The sequence below is a fragment of the Pecten maximus genome, chromosome 2 (genome assembly GCF_902652985.1).
Source record: "Pecten maximus chromosome 2, xPecMax1.1, whole genome shotgun sequence".
Lineage (NCBI taxonomy): Eukaryota > Metazoa > Mollusca > Bivalvia > Pectinida > Pectinidae > Pecten > Pecten maximus.
The window spans coordinates 23650961-23669244 of NC_047016.1; the positions used below are offsets into that span (position 1 = coordinate 23650961).

Genomic DNA, 18284 nt, shown 5'->3' on the forward strand with positions numbered 1-18284 from the left:
TAACACTGACAAATCATCCATTGGGAGCAAGAGTCGTGTAACCATGACAACTCATCAATAGGGAACGAGAGTCGTGTAACCATGACAACTCATCAATAGGAAACAACAGTCGTGTAACCATGACAACTCATCAATAGGAAACAAGAGTCGTGTAACCATGACAACTCATCAATAGGAAGCAAGAGTCATGTAACCATGACAACTCATCAATAGGAAACGAGAGTCGTGTAACCATGACAACTCATCAATAGGAAACGAGAGTCGTGTAACCATGATAACTCATCAATAGGAAACGAGAGTCGTGTAACCATGACAACTCATCAATAGGAAACGAGAGTCGTGTAACCATGATAACTCATCAATAGGAAACGAGAGTCGTGTAACCATGACAACTCATCAATAAACAATCATGATCTTTGAAATCAACACAGCCACCAGTGATACTTTTCACGTGTGACACTGGAGAACACAATCAATCATCCTGATGCAATACACCACCAGTAACATACCATTCGGTAACTCACAACTATTGAAAATACCGCCATCAAATGTCATAGTAACATACCGCCATCAAATACAACCAGTAACATATCACCATCAAATACCATCAGTAACATGTACCATTATCAAATGTCATCAGTAACATATCACCATAAAATGCTATCAGTAGAATACCGCCATCAAATACCACAGTAACATACCACATTTAGATACCAAGAGTAACATACCGCCATCGAATACTACGAGAAACATACCGCCATCAAATACCACCAATATCAAACCACATCAAATTCTACCAGTAACATACCGCCATCAAATACCACCAGTGGCATACCACTATCAAATACCACAGTAACATACCACATTTAGATACCAAGAGTAACATACCGCCATCGAATACTACGAGAAACATACCGCCATCAAATACCACCAATATCAAACCACATCAAATTCTACCAGTAACATACCGCCATCAAATACCACCAGTGGCATACCACTATCAAATACCACAGTAACATACCACATTTAGATACCAAGAGTAACATACCGCCATCAAAAACCACCAGTGGCATACCACTATCAAATACCACCAGTGAATATTCTTCATCAAAGTATCACTTTTAAAATGGCATTGTAAAATAACACAAAGCCATCAGTTAGATGCGACCGTTATAGATCTTATTAAATACTGTCATCAGTGACATATCGCGACGGAATTATCATTCAAAATTTGCGGTTTTATTTGAAACATTCGAAATATTTTATGGTATCGTACAACGTAACTAAAATCCATGACCATATTTAGTTTAGCCAACTAATGTATGTGAATGTTAAGCATGTGTTTGATAACTGTTGCACACCTGGTTCATATTTTATCTTCCATTTATATACTTTACTCCTATTTGTATGGAACATGTGTTTTGAATTATTGCCTTTTATCGGTTATGTAGTAACATTACATTGGTGTTATCTTGTTCCCTACACTTGACACTGCCACATCGTGGATGTTGTGATAATAGTTATATTCACTATCATTCCACTACAATGACCATAAATATCGAACGAGGTGTACAATCTGATGCCCGTTTATAATCAAAGGGCCAAAGGCCCTGAGAAACGTCAGGGTCTGAGGTCATATTATAAGAAATTTAAAATTGGATTTTATAGTCAGACAGTTACATTTGTATCAGATGAAATGTCTTCATCTGGCCCTGGTATTTCTATTCTATATACATGTATATTCAAGAAAACATGTATAACATATATATCAGCTGACAACTTTACAATAGCTGAGTATAGTTCTTTCCCCATTTCTTTAATGCTTGTGGAAGATTATTGATATACTCCTGAATCAATAAAGCTGCTTGTAAACTTTGAAAAAAGAATCAACTGAGCGACAAATCGGTCTATTAACAGAATATGTTGTCAAGTAACTACAACTAAAGATAAAATCCAAGATGTACACAGCCGAAGTTTTTTTAATTTTATTTATACTATAAGTTATTAATAAGGCCTATCAAACATCTTATTTTATGACCCCTTAAGTAACACATTTTAACTCTGATAGAAAATTGCGGTCGCGTTGTCCGACGAGACATATCTAGTTTTGACACCGCCAGTACATCAGTCACGGATCATAATCATTAGATTCTTTTCAAACAACAAATAATAATCTTATTTAATAAAATCCTCACGAAAAACGGCAATGTAGTTTGTTATTACTTGCCTTCAATTCCTGGACATATTTCTTGCGTATTCTAGCGACTTACAAATGAATATGAAACTTCGAACGGTCGTTGGTTTAGTTACAACATAACCGCCATTTTGGCTGACTAGTGAAGAGTCACGTGACAGCTGAAGTTATCTCGTTGAATGCTCGGGTGCATTTGACTACGTAAATAGGATTGGTTTTAAGCTATCAAATGTTCCAGCATATGAACTCAGGATGAACAGATGTGGATAGTTTCTCTGTGAATGCATGTAAATGTCCACAACGATCAAACTGATTTTTCTACTTTCGTTTTCAAGGCAGTATCGAGACAGAACTACGTATTCCTACGCCAACAAAATTGCATATACTAACGAGGAAAAAGGTTAATAATTATACTCTAAAATAGTCTAGAACACCAAACATTAACATTTCATTTTAAATAATTGCAGTAAACACGGTTTACATCACTGAAATTGTGTCAATAATTGCTATCAAAATAGGAACTATATTAGGCTGCGGATGTATATCATTTGTATGACAGAAAAGAGGAATAGTTAGCCGGAAGAGATCTGTCAGTAACAACATTTTCCCACCACGCCTATAACGGCAGGTGCCAAAGGCACCCTGACGTTAAAAAGTCGTGTTCAAATTACTTGTAAATAAGTGTAAAAAGTCTGGGTAAATATAAACAAAAAATACAAAACTTTGAATGTTTGGTTCGTGCAATTTGAAAATTTAGTTTTTGATAATCTGTTAACTTCTAACTACGGACATTACAGACATGTCTGTCTGGATGGATGGATGGATGGATGGATGGATGGATGGATGGATGGATGCCAGTGAGCCGATTCCACTTAAACCTCACTCAAATATAAAGGATCATGTGTAGGTGGGCATGCCACTTTGTTTTGTTTTTTTCTCAAAATTAATGGCTGCTATGGTCACTACAGTTGTGTGATCGCACAACGTTCCAAAAACATCGTGCGCACACCGTGCAGACATCGTGCGCACAAATGTGCGATGTGCGATACAAACCGCACAACTGTGCGATAGTTTAAACATATTTTATTTGAAAACATTTCAAAAGGAATTGGACACAAGTTTTACAACTTATAATTGTCCTCTTCCATAAACATGAATATAATGGTATTAACAAATGGCAGCATTTACGATACAATATAATGATATTTTACACATATATATATAAAAGAACACAACATTAATATTTATTGGTTGAAACAACGACGTGTGCCATACCAGTTACCAAAATTACAATAGTGTTATGGCTATTAAGTAAATGATCATGACATAATATTAATAAGTAAACATAAAACAAAATATACAATATGGTAATAAAAATGTTGGTTTACATGTACTATCAACAATATAGTTTCGATATATATAGTCTATCGATGTTATATATATCAGTATTTTGCATAATATATATGTCATATATAATTTATTTTGCACAAATTGATATAGGAGTTGTACAGTATATTGTTCATGACTTACAATTATGACATAAATGACATCAGATTAATAAAAACGGTTAGTATTTTTTTTTATATATTCTTGAACAATCAATCGTATATTGTCATTGTCAATTTGACTAAGTCTATCTGATCCATTAAGTATCAGATTTAGATCTATATGGACATTAAATACAGACAATTTCCTCAAAAGCATGACACGATGATCGTAATATTGGTGACATTGTAAAAAATAATGTAGCGCATTTTCCAAGGGAAATGAACAATTACAAGAAGGGTTCAGAGTTAAATTAACTTTAAAAAGGTCTGAATTTAATGAGCTACATCCATGTCGAAGTCTAGTGTGAATGACATCAAGTTTTCTGTCACCAACTCCTAGTCTTATTGCTACAGGTATTTTTCGTTTTATTTGTCTTTTAAATTTTGCTATTGTTTCTGAAGATCTTACAGTGATGTCTAAAGAATTCCATGTTTTTACTGTGCTGGGAAGAAATGATTATTCATATAGAGACAGACGACATCTAGGTGGTACATAATCTTGGTTATTTCTCAAGTTGTAAGTAGTATTTTCATTAACTCTGTTGGGCAAAAGGTCGTTCAAATAAGATGGCGCCATATTATAGTGCATTTTATAGAATAATAAAAGTTTTTTCTGCTTTCGCCTTTCTAATAGTGTTTCCCACCCGGTTTCTATATATAGCGACTGTCTACTTGTAAATGAGGTTAAACCTGTGACAATTCTAGCTGCTTCTAGCTGAATTTTCTCTAACTTGTCAGTATCTGAGTTGTTACACCCATCCCATAATTCACTCGCATATTCTAGCAAGGGTCTTATAAATACAATATATAATTTAGACAAAATTTCCTTTTTCAAAGTAAATTTCAACTTACGTAAAACAGATAAGTGACGTGAGGCAGAATTAGCGATATTTGAAATATGAGTTTCCCACTTAGCATTTTCGTTCAACGTTACTCCTAAGTGTTTGTTTATATTACTGCAAGTCAATGTTGTGTTATTAAATTGTAAATTAATATCAATTTTTTCAAGAGAGCCGTTGAAGATTATAACATCAGTTTTGCTTGGATTAAAATTAACTTCCATAGTTTTGACCAATGATCTATAGCTGTTAAATCATCATTCAAATGCCGTTCTACATTCATTCTGTTATTTCCAGAGTATGAGAGAGAAGTATCATCAGCAAACATTCTTGACAATGAAAGTAAATTTTCAGAAATGTCGTTAATAAATATTAAAAATAGAAATGGCCCTAACACCGACCCTTGTGGAACTCCAGCTTTCAAGTATCCGGTATCTGAGCTTGAGTCACCAATGACAACGAATTGATTTCTGTCAGTTATATAGTCTTTTAACCAGTTATAAATATTACCTTTGAACCCATATGAATAAAGTTTTTTCAGAAGTCCACGATGCCAAACCCTATCAAAAGCCTTAGAAATATCGAAAAAAAAAATACAAGTTTGCAGTTTATTTTCCAATGATAGGCAAATGTTATGATAAATCTCAATTAATTGTTACACAGTAGAAGAATGACCCGGAAGAAAACCAGACTGATACTTATATAAAAGGTTGTTATCAAAGACAAAGTTATATAGATGTTTATACACAACTCGCTCAAAAACTTTACTAACAGTGCTAAGCAGAGAAATTGGTCTATAATTAGAGGATAAAAAACGTTCACCTTTTTCGAATAGAGGTATTACCATAGCAGTCTTCCATTGGTTAGGAAACTTACATTGAGTTAAGGATAAGTTAAATAATAACTGTAAGGGAATGCATACATTTCAGCAGTATTTTTCAACATTTCATGACTAATAGTATCTTTACCAGTAGCTTTGTTTAATTTAAGATTTAAAAGAATATCCTTTACTTCACTAACAGATAAAATAATATTTTCAATAGTATTATTACCTCTTGATGTAAATTCAGGAATATCAATTGGTTCATCAATAATTTCAGATATGGAGCAAAAGAAAGAGTTCAACAAATCAGCTTTCTTCTTATTATCATATACCAATTCACCTTTAGTACTGTCGTATAGTGAAGGAATTGATTCCGATTTACCCGATTTTCCAATTAAACGATGCATAAGTTTCCAATAAGACTCAGAATGATGTACGGCAAAATTGTTTATAATACCATTTATATTTTCGAAAAACGATAATTTAGCAGTTTTTTTCATGTTATTTACCCTGTTTCGCTGTTGTTTGAATTTCAGTATGTCAACCGGACGATTAGATTTGCGTGCTTTTTTATGGAATCTGTCCCTTTTCCTGATCTCTTTGCGTAGTTCTGAATTAAACCATGGTTTGTCAGATTTCCTTATAGTTACTGTTTTCTTAGGTATACACATATTAGCAAAGGTGAGGAAAGAATTAGTAAATAGTTCACATGCTTCGTCTACAGTACAATTTTCCATCCTATCTTGCCATGGAAACTCTCTAATAAGACTATTAAACTTATCATAATCAGCATTTTTATATATCCAAACATCTCGTTTATATGTTTTGAAAATCTTACCCGGTAATTGTACAACAATATGTGTGGCAGAGTGATCACTTACATCGTTTTCGACAGGGATAACAGAGGCTTCTAAAATATTAACAGTATCACTTACAAGTATAGGGTCAATAAGTGTACTAGAACGAGCAGTGACACGAGTAGGTTCTTGTATTACGTTTGTTAGATTAAAAAGAAGTATTAGTTCATTGAGTCTATGATTTCGAATTCTAAGCAAATCAATATTAATGTCACCAAGTATAATAATGTTAGAACTAATACCTAGCGCAGTCTCAATACATGATTGGAAATTATCCCAAAATGGTATATTTGATCCTTCAGGACGATAAACCGCACAAATAAGATATGAACAGTTAGTAAACTTTAATTCTACCCAGATGATTTCGCCACCATCAAATTCTAAATCCATCCTGCGTTTGTATGAACATCGTTTGATATATACACCATGACACCACCCCCAAAACAGTTCCTATCAAGTCTGAGTGGTTCAGAATATCCATCGATCATAAGTTCAGAGTTTAAAATATTTTCATCTAAATGTGTTTCAGTTAATAATATAATTGAATATTCGTGGGCCAATAATTCAATATCAGATATTTTGTTGCGTACACTCCTTGCATTAAGGTGAAAAAATGACAGTTCATTGTGTTCATGTTCAGGTCCGGGATTGGTTTCTATGTCATTACACAGGAGTAAGATAAAAACAATAATGAAACTAGGATTGTTTAAAATATATTTCTGAGCACAGAAGATAATCAACATCGTTTTCTGGTATAGTGTAGGAAATTTTCGAATACTACATAACAAAATGATAAAAAGTAAGATGTAAGTCGGTGACCAAATATAATTACCAAAAATTAATTTGCCATACACTTTAAAATAATAAGTCCCGATCGCCATTCTGTACAAAACTAAATCAATGCACATTTTGCTACATGTATTGTAAACTTGAAATTTGTGACACATGTACAGAGAAAGGCAAGGGAACAGAAGTAAAACATCTTGGAACTGGTATGGGTAACACTGGCTATATTATTTGTAACACACATACAAAAATATTTAGAACAAAAGAGTAAAATAATAAAAAGACTTGTCATTCGTTTCAAAGGAGAAAAGATACTTTTGGTCATTACACGTGTATCCTTCAATAGAAGGAGGATCGGCAGCTTAACTTCTTAAAATTGCTGCTGAATAACTTATACTTAATAAAAACATATAAATTGAGATTCTATTTAAAAGTTTTTGAATATCCAAATCATCTAAATTACAGCTGAACAGTTCATTGGGTCATGATTGAATATTACATTTTTTCACATAATTTGTTGTATTTTGTTTATTTTATAACTAAGGTAGCCGAGTTGAACATAAGAGCAAAAATTGTCAAACAATAAAGATAGCCACAAATAGACATATACGACGCGGACAGACATTACAGACAACCAGACAGAAAATCCGTACAGAATTACACTCGCACGATAAGCCTTTCATGTTTGATACACCGGGACGCGAACACTATGACACGGCAGCACAAACTTAAAGACAGACAGGTATAGACACGGGCCAACAGAAGCGAGAGCGAATATCAAACTATATACTCAAACCTTATCCTTATGAATCAAACAGACAGACAGACACATGGACAAACGTAATGCCACGCAGGTACAATACAAATATACATGTATATATACAGACATGCTTATCCTTATAAAACCATCAGACAGACAGACGGACGAAAAGACAGACAGATATACAGACGGACAAGTGTACTGCCACGCAGGTACAATAATATATGTATCATATATCTATACAAATTCTTCAATTACCGGTAATTGCATTATATTATATATATGTACATATATACAGACCTTCTTGTTCTTATAAACAACCAGACACACAAACTCAAAAACTGTATTCGCACCCAAGTACGATAGGGAAAACATGCAATTACAATTATATTACTGGTATAAGTTATATCATATTAAATAAAATGAGTGTTACACATTAAGAGCAATATGGGTAATGTATTAAATATATTCACAGACCAGCGTTTTCCTGGCTAGTTGATAGTGATCAGTGACATGTCTAATTACGCTTCACGGATAGCAAATGATACTTTTAGTAATGATTCACACATGTAACATTATAGTCCACAAAGGATCTACATGCAACATATGTCAATCTAATTAAACGAAATATAAATGTGAGTTGCACAATGCAAATAATGTACGGGCAAAATACTTATATCTAGTTTCATTGATATCATTTTTAATATCACAGAGCATAATGTAACACGTACACTGATTCATCGGAAAAAGTAATATTTTATAGACGCTTTCATCAATATGTGAACCCACTACACTGTATACACATGTATATCCTTGGTAATTGTTTGAAATTGTGTCATAAGAGAGTCAGACCGAATCAAATCATTCACACATACCCTAGAACTATTTTAACAAAACAAATAACCAACTTTTGATGCTATCTTAGAAACATATACAGTGTAATACAGTGTAATTAGTTCCGTTACTGGTCATAGGGATACATATATTACATGTAATTCCAAAAGGATATTTTTAGGTCACCTGAGACGAAGTCTCAGTTGACCTATTGCAATCGCCTTTTGTCCGGCGTCGTGCGTCGTCCGTCGTGCGTCGTAAACAATTTACATTTTCAACTTCTTAAAAACTGCTGAACCAAATTCAATGAAATTTTACAGGAAGCTTCCATGGCTGAGGGTGAACCAAAATTGTGAATTATATGGTCCCCACCCCCCAAGGGCCTGAGGGGCGGGGCCAAAAAGGGTCAAATTGACTAAAACTTCAAAAAACTTCTTCTCTACTCTCAGATAAGGTGGAATCAAACACTCTTCATAGATGAAAGGGTCTTAAGGTGCTTTACCAAAATTGTGAATTTCATGACCCTGGGGTCTCACGTTTGCCCCTGGGGAGGGGGTAAACTTTGCTATAGTTTATATAGGGAAATCACATTTTTGACTATTATTTGTTGGATTTGAATTGGAATTCATTCTAACTTGTATCAAATTATCAGCATGGGAAGACACTTTGATGGTATGTACATGTTGGCCCTAGTTGACCCCCAGGGGCTGGTGGGCGGGGCCAAAAAGGGTCAAATTGACAAAAATTTCAAAAATCTTCTTCTCTACTCTCGGATATGGTAGAATCAAATACTCTACATAGATGGAAGGATCTTAAGGTGCTTTACCAAAATTGTGAATTTCATGACCCTGGGGTCTCACGTTTGCCCCTGGGGAGGGGGTAAACTTTACTATAGTTTATATAGGGAAATCACATTTTTGACTATTATTTGTTGGATTTGTATTGGAATTCATTCTAACTTTGTTCAAATTATCAGCATGAGATGAGAGTTTGATGGTATGTACATGTTGGCCCTAGTTGACCCCCAGGGGCTGGTGGGCGGGGCCAAAAAGGGTCAAATTAACAGAAATTTTAAAAATCTTCTTCTTACAGCCCATTTAAGGTAGAATTAAATACTCTTCACAGATCGAAGGGTCTTAAGGTGCTTTACCATAATTTTGAATTTCCTAGCCCTGGGGTCTCGCGTTTGCCCCATGGGAGGGGATAAACTTTACTATAGTTATAGGGAAATCACATTTTTGACTATCATTTGTTTTATTTGTTTTTAAATTCATTCTTTCATTCAAATTTACTGAAATATTTCAAAAATCAGGTGACCGTTAAGGCCCATGGGCCTCTTGTTAGTAGTTCCGGTCCCAAACATCGATGTCGTCATGTGATTTGATGAGGTGTTTTCGACTAGTCGGGGTTTCTTTCAAAAAGATCCGACCGTCTATGGTCCAGAAGGAGTCGATGGACTTGGCCTGTCTTAGCTGTAGTAGGCGGGAAACTAGTCCCTGACGATATTTGGTGAGGTCTTCCGTAATAAATGTTACAAATGATACAAACCGCACAGCTAACGATAGGGTTATAAATATTACGGAATAACTAGTTATACGAAAAGATATACGACAAAAATAAAATTATGATATAAGATGGTCGCTTTTATATATACGTGCTGCATAAAAAAATGTTTTTATTCATGGAACATGTATGACCTGTTAATGTTTGCCATTTAAGTACCGTCATTTTGTCTCGCAAGTATTCGTGATGTTTTCGACGGCCTGGTGATACATCTACATGTACATGTACCAGAATGGTAGACGGACATCACTATGATTATTTATCTTACTTAATACATAAATTACATATATTATGCATTTTTAAACACAAAAGAAATGTTTCTATTTAGTTCTACATGTATTAAATAGCCTGTATATAATCTCGCTGAATACACATTTCTTCGACTCGCCAAGGCCTAGTGGTGTCCTCGACGACGTCCGAGCAAATTATATAAAGTTCTTTAATAATCATTTAGATAACTTATTTAACTATACATCGGTGTTTAGTTTCATTCCTAATAATTATTGCATATATTTCACCAAAAATATGGTAATTAGCTGCCTCTTGAAATGTTAATCGTTGTATATCTTTTACAATCGTTCCACACGTTTGAATAAATAGATGACGCGTTCCTCATTTTATATCGACCACGATACATATCGCACATGTACCGTTCCAATCGCCCATCGTGCGCACATTTTCCTGCACATTCCGTATCGCACAGATCGCACATCGCTGTTTATCACACAGCTGTTTAAACAGGTCTTCCTATAAGAGCCATAACTTTAAGTTTGTCAGGACAACTCCTCCTAAACCGGTTACCCGATTCCAATGAAACATCACACAAATATAAAGAATCATTCATGTGTGGATGTGCATGCAACTTTTTTTTCTAAAAAAATTTGGTTGCGTTGATAACTTGTAACTGCAAACAGGTTTTCTGATGATACTTTTGTAGTAACACTCCTCCTTAAGTGGTGGGCCAATTCCAATGAAACTCTACACAAATATAGAAGAGCTTGTGTAGATGTGCATGCAGCTGTTAAATTCCAAAATTTTGGTTGTCATGGTTACTGGTCATTATTAACAGGGTTTTCTTGTTGTTTTGAGGGATAGCAAATACAATGGTCATTTGGTTGTCATGGTTGCTAATGAGGGGTAGCGGGGTATTAGTTAGCCATTGGCTTACGGCTTGAGTTGTCTTTATCTTTTTGTTTTAATTGCTTAAAATGTACATTCCAAATGAGAATAATCTTTTTTCACTTCTATAAAACTATATACTGAGTGCTGAATACATACCTTAGTAAATGTAACATTGCCTACATGTTGTACATTGTAAACATACATCAATGATTCAAAACATCGTGAGTACTAGGATTCTAATTAATATATAATGATAATTGTAATTAATGGTACCACACTACGTCATAAGTAGGATTATAATTAATATATAATGATAATTGTAATTAATGGTACCACACTACGTCATAAGTAGGATTATAATTAATATCCAATGATAATTGTAATTAATGGTACCACACTACGTCATAAGTAGAATTACAATTAATATCAAATGATAAATGTAACCAATGGTCCAACATTACGTCAGAAGTAGGACATAACCTTCAATAATTAGGTATCATTGCTTACTGTAATTAATTGAAAGGTGTTAATTACCGAGTTCCCACCCTTGTTGATGCTAAAACTTTTTCCTTACCAAGAGACTATTTTATGTATGCGACAATTTGCACATGGCATCCGCCAATCGGTGAGGTACACATCACCAATATGGTATAAGGGAGATAACTCTAACTAATTAACTACGCACAAGATCAACACAAATTAGAGGAACATAATGTTAAGTAAAAAAATAGATAAATAAATGAAAAAATTAATAAATGAAATAAAAAAATAAGCCGCATCATTGCCTTTAAAAGATTGGTCAGTAATGCCAGGGGCCCAGAGTGTTGTTGTCTAAGAGGTGACGGAGGGAAATCATTGTACACCTGAAGAATTGTTCAAATAATGATGTGGAGTTACCTTAGTTCAGTTATTCAATATCTTTAATAGTTTTCAATATCATTGAACGTCGAATTGATACGTCATTGTTGTACATAAGATATGATATTTGGTTTGTTGTTTGTTTTTAGTGAATATAAAAGAAGTTGATGTATACAATTGTACTATCATATACTTACCCTGAGTACAAGCACATTCAATCTGATGTTAACAACGTGTGGCACGTGGAAAAGTACTCAGTCAATCTCTGGATACAAAGAAGGGGGGGGGGGGGGGGGGGGGGGGGGGGGGCTGATTCAAAGTGTCGATACAAGGTCCGAATAAATTAAATGGTTGCTGCGAAAATCAAATTAGGAAATTAAGAAAGGTATGAAAAACAACAACAACAACAAAAAAAGCACTTTAGGCATACCTGTATTATTACTTTATATCATCATTTCATTAACTCTAATTGGTTTCTATAGAATCTTACTACGAGATTCAGAAAACATATTTATAGATTTCAATCAATAGGTTGATCATGTACAGATAATCAAATCTTTGAAAGAAGTTTTTGATGATTAGAATTAATCGGTTTAGAAAGGTAAGACTGGGGTTTAATATTCTCAACTAAATCCATATATGAAAATCCTTTCGACAATAAACTAACTTTCATAAAACATTCTTGCTGGAAATTGTCAAATTAACGTTGTTTAAATTCATTACTATTAAATTGATCAAGAAAGTTACTGCTTTCTACATATAACCAGATTCAGATTCAGATTCAGATATGTTTATTAGAGTGTCACGTATTGATACATAAAACATACATAAAATACAAGCATAATTTCATTAAAAACGTTAAAATGCATCAACACCCAGCCATATTTGGCTTATGAGATACTACTACAGTAAAATCTTGAGTGTCAATTAATATTAAGACTTATTGATAAAAAGTTTTGTCTTCTTTGGTACATATCAAACAATAACCTGGCGACATCTTTTTGCAAATTATCTTCTTTCATCAGAAATATTAATTTATCTTTGCTGTTTAAAGCATTAAAATTCTGTAAATTAGCTTCTGCTTTATTAAAAACTAAAAGTCTCAAGTCAGAGTAAAAGTCGCAATCAATAAAAAAGTGAGTTTCATCCTCAACATGATTTGATGTACAATATATACATGTCTTTTCTTGTAAAGGAATTATTGGCCTGGCGTATCTACCCGTTTCTATAGCTAATGGCAGAGAACCACTTCTAAAATTAGATAAAAGTTTTCTTTGTGATCTATTTCTAAGATTTTTTACATAAAAACTTGTACTAATTTCATTTTTATGTAGGCGGTAGGTACGCAACTTATTACCATTTACACGGTTATTATCATTAAAAAGATCATTTCTCCAATCTATCTGGTCTCGATTATCCAATATCCGCTTAATATCACGAAGTTTACATTTAATCGAACGTTGACTGTTCATTACATCAGATAATCCAAAACTGTGTATAATAGTGTCACATTTTCTTCTCCAAGAGTTAGCAATATGTTCTGTAGCATTATATATAGTTTTAGTTAAACGGGGTTCTTCTGCACCGTGTAGTCGTAGACGTAGACGTAGTACTTCAATAATTTGCTTGTGATGTGTCGCCATGAATCCAATATCGCCTCGACTCGCTATATTTGAAGAGTTTTTCGAAGATCCTAGAAATAATCTACACGCCTTATTCTGTATATTTAATATAACCGAGACCGACAGTTGAATATTCCTGTTTTGAATTAAGAATACAAGTTAAGGGTCTTAATTTGTCAACATGTCAATAGAACAAGCTTTGAGTACAAAATTGTCTGAACGCTTTCGTTTCAAGAATATTTGAAAATTCTGACTTTTCTTATATACAAATTCAATGTACATTAAAACAGATTTTTGCAAATATTATTCACGACACATCAAGCTTCCTGTCCTTGTTCTGCATGTTAATTTTGAGCTTTTCTAAACTTCCTATTGGAATTTAAGGTTAGACCAAGGTAATTAAATTTTCGAAGGCCCATTTCTCGTTATTTCGTATTAATCAACCATCCCTGGAGATGACATTTTTTTGTTTTACAAACATTAACAATTGGATTCCATTTCCTACTATATTCTTCAAATGAAATATTTTCTGTAAATCTTCGGGTGTTTCAGATAAAATAACCATGTCATCTGTATACATAAGTAGGAACAGGTCGATAGTTTGAAGTTCTATCGACGAACAGTTACTTTTAATGAAATCATTTTCTAAATCATTAACGAAAAAAGTAAACAAATGAGGTGACAAAATTCACCTTTAAAATTGAAATCCACAATCATATTTTGTAAAAGCACTCATACTTTTAAATTTAGCACAACTTCCTACATTTTCATACAGACTACTTATAATTTTTAAATATTTGCCCTCAATCCGTTCTTAATTATTCTATACCAGTGTTGGCGATTAACAAAGTCGAAGGCTTTCTTGTAGGCGATAAAATAGTAATAAGGTCTGCGACTGCCTCTTAGAGTTCTATAAATCATAGATTGTAATACAACAATAGAATCCACTGTCGAAAGGTATTTTCTAAAACCAAACTCAGCATCTGTAATCATAGAATAATCTTTATCAATTTTAATCAACTTCTCATCAATAATGGATTCCCGGAACCGCTCATTTCATCCCTGACTACGCCACTGTAGACCATCCCTGACTACGTAACATGTTGGCCATCCCTGACTACGTAACATGTTGGCCATCCCTGATTTCAACACTGTACGCCATCCCTGACTACATCAATATAGGCCATCCCTGACTACACCACTGTAGGCCATCATTGACTACGCCACTGTAGACCATCCCTGACTACGTAACTGTAGGCCATCCCTGACTACACCACTGTAGACCATCCCTGACTACACCACTGTAGACCATCCCTGACTACGCCACTGTAGGCCATCCCTGACTACGCCACTGTAGCCCATCCCTGACTACACCACTGTAGGCCATCCCTGACTACGCCACTGTAGGCCATCCCTGACTACGCCACTGTAGGCCATCCCTGACTACGCCACTGTAGACCATCCCTGACTACGTAACTGTAGGCCATCCTTGACTGCACCACTCTAGGCCATTCCTGATTACGTAACTGTACATGTAGGCCATCCCTGACTGCACCACTGTAGACCATCCATGACTACGTAATTGTAGGCCATCCCTGACTGCACCACTGTAGACCATCCATGACTACGTAATTGTAGGCCATTCCTGATTACGTAACTGTACATGTAGGCCATCCCTGACTACGCCACTGTAGACCATCCATGACTATATCACTGTAGGCCATCCCTGACTATATCACTGTAGACCATCCCTGACTATATCACTGTAGACCATCCCTGACTACGCCACTGTAGACCATCCCTGACTACACCACTGTAGGCCATCCCTGACTACGCCACTGTAGAACATCCCTGACTACGCCACTGTAGGCCATCCCTGACTATATCACTGTAGGCCATCCCTGACTACACCACTGTAGACCATCCCTGACTATATCACTGTAGACCATCCCTGACTATATCACTGTAGACCATCCCTGACTATATCACTGTAGACCATCCCTGACTACATCACTGTAGGCCATTCCTGACTACGCCACTGTAGACCATCCATGACTACGCCACTGTAGACCATCCCTGACTACATCACTGTAGGCAATTCCTGACTACGCCACTGTAGGCCATCCCTGACTACGCCACTGTAGACCATCCATGACTACGCCACTGTAGACCATCCCTGACTACGCCACTGTAGCCCATTCCTGACTATATAACTGTAGACCATCCCTGACTACGCCACTGTAGGCCATCCCTGACTACGCCACTGTAGGCCAACCCTGACTATATCACTGTAGACCATCCCTGACTACGCCACTGTAGACCATCCCTGACTACGCCACTGTAGGCCATCCCTGACTACGCCACTGTAGACCATCCATGACTACGCCACTGTAGACCATCCCTGACTACGCCACTATAGACCATCCCTGACTACATACCTGTAGGCCATCCCAGACTACATCACTGTAGACCATCCCTGACTACCTAACATGTTGGCCATTCCTGACTATATCACTGTAGACCATCCCTGACTACGCCACTGTAGCCCATTCCTGACTATATCACTGTAGACCATCCCTGACTACGCCACTGTAGGCCATCCCTGACTACGCCATTTTAGCCCATTCCTGACTATATCACTGTAGACCATCCCTGACTACGCCACTGTAGGCCATCCCTGACTACGCCACTGTAGCCCATTCCTGACTATATCACTGTAGACCATCCCTGACTACACCACTGTAGACCATCCCTGACTACGCCACTGTAGGCCATCCCTGACTACGCCACTGTAGCCCATTCCTGACTATATCACTGTAGACCATCCCTGACTACGCCACTGTAGGCCATCCCTGACTACGCCACTGTAGCCCATTCCTGACTATATCACTGTAGACCATCCCTGACTACACCACTGTAGACCATCCCTGACTACGCCACTGTAGCCCATTCCTGACTATATCACTGTAGACCATCCCTGACTACGCCACTGTAGCCCATCCCTGACTATATCACTGTAGCCCATTCCTGACTACGCCACTGTAGGCCATTCCTGACTACGCCACTGTAGACCATCCCTGACTATATCACTGTAGACCATCCCTGACTACGCCACTGTAGGCCATCCCTGACTACGTAACATGTTGGCCATTCCTGACTACGTAACATGTTGGCCATCCCTGAATACACCACTGTAGCCCATCTCTGACTACACCACTGTAGCCCATCCCTGACTACGCCACTGTAGCCCATCCCTGACTATATCACTGTAGCCCATCCCTGACTACGCCACTGTAGCCCATCCCTGACTATATCACTGTAGCCCATCCCTGACTACGCCACTGTAGCCCATCCCTGACTATATCACTGTAGCCCATCCCTGACTACGTAACTGTAGGCCATCCTTGACTGCACCACTCTAGGCCATTCCTGATTACGTAACTGTACATGTAGGCCATCCCTGACTGCACCACTGTAGGCCATCCCTGACTATGCCACTGTAGCCCATTCCTGACTATATCACTGTAGGCCATCCCTGACTACGCCACTGTAGCCCATTCCTGACTATATCACTGTAGGCCATCCCTGAGTACGCCACTGTAGCCCATTCCTGACTATATCACTGTAGACCATCCCCGACTACGCCACTGTAGGCCATCCCTGACTACGCCACTGTAGGCCATAACTGACTACGCCACTGTAGACCATCCCTGAATACGCCACTGTAGGCCATACCTGACTACGCCACTATAGCCCATTCCTGACTATATCACTGTAGCCCATTCCTGACTATATCACTGTAGCCCATTCCTGACTATATCACTGTAGGCCATACCTGACTACGCCACTGTAGACCATCCCTGACTACGCCACTGTAGGCCATACCTGACTACGCCACTGTAGACCATTCCTGACTATATCACTGTAGGCCATACCTGACTACGCCACTGTAGACCATCCCTGACTACGCCACTGTAGGCCATCCCTGACTACGCCACTATAGGCCATCCCTGACTATATCACTGTAGACCATCCCTGACTACACCACTGTAGACCATCCCTGGCTACATCACTGTAGGCCATTCCTGACTACACCACTGTAGACCATCCCTGACTACGCCACTGTAGGCCATTCCTGACTACGCCACTGTAGGCCATACCTGACTACATCACTGTAGACCATCCCTGACTATATCACTGTAGACCATCCCTGACTACACCACTGTAGACCATCCCTGACTACATCACTGTAGGCCATTCCTGACTACACCACTGTAGACCATCCCTGACTACGCCACTGTAGGCCATACCTGACTACGCCACTGTAGGCCATTCCTGACTACGCCACTGTAGCCCATTCCTGACTATATCACTGTAGACCATCCCTGACCATGCCACTGTAGGTCATCCCTGACTACACCACTGTATACATATATTGTACATTGTATGAAATGTTTGTCATTCTTTATTGAACCTCTG

At 37.0% G+C, this 18284-nt stretch overlaps 1 protein-coding gene across 1 annotated transcript in view; it reads left to right on the plus strand.

Annotated features, from left to right (window-relative positions):
• LOC117321560 (ADAMTS-like protein 2) overlaps positions 1–18284 on the plus strand; it is a 153831-nt gene that overhangs the window by 102930 nt on the left and 32617 nt on the right. The gene's annotated exons all lie outside the window — the stretch shown is intronic.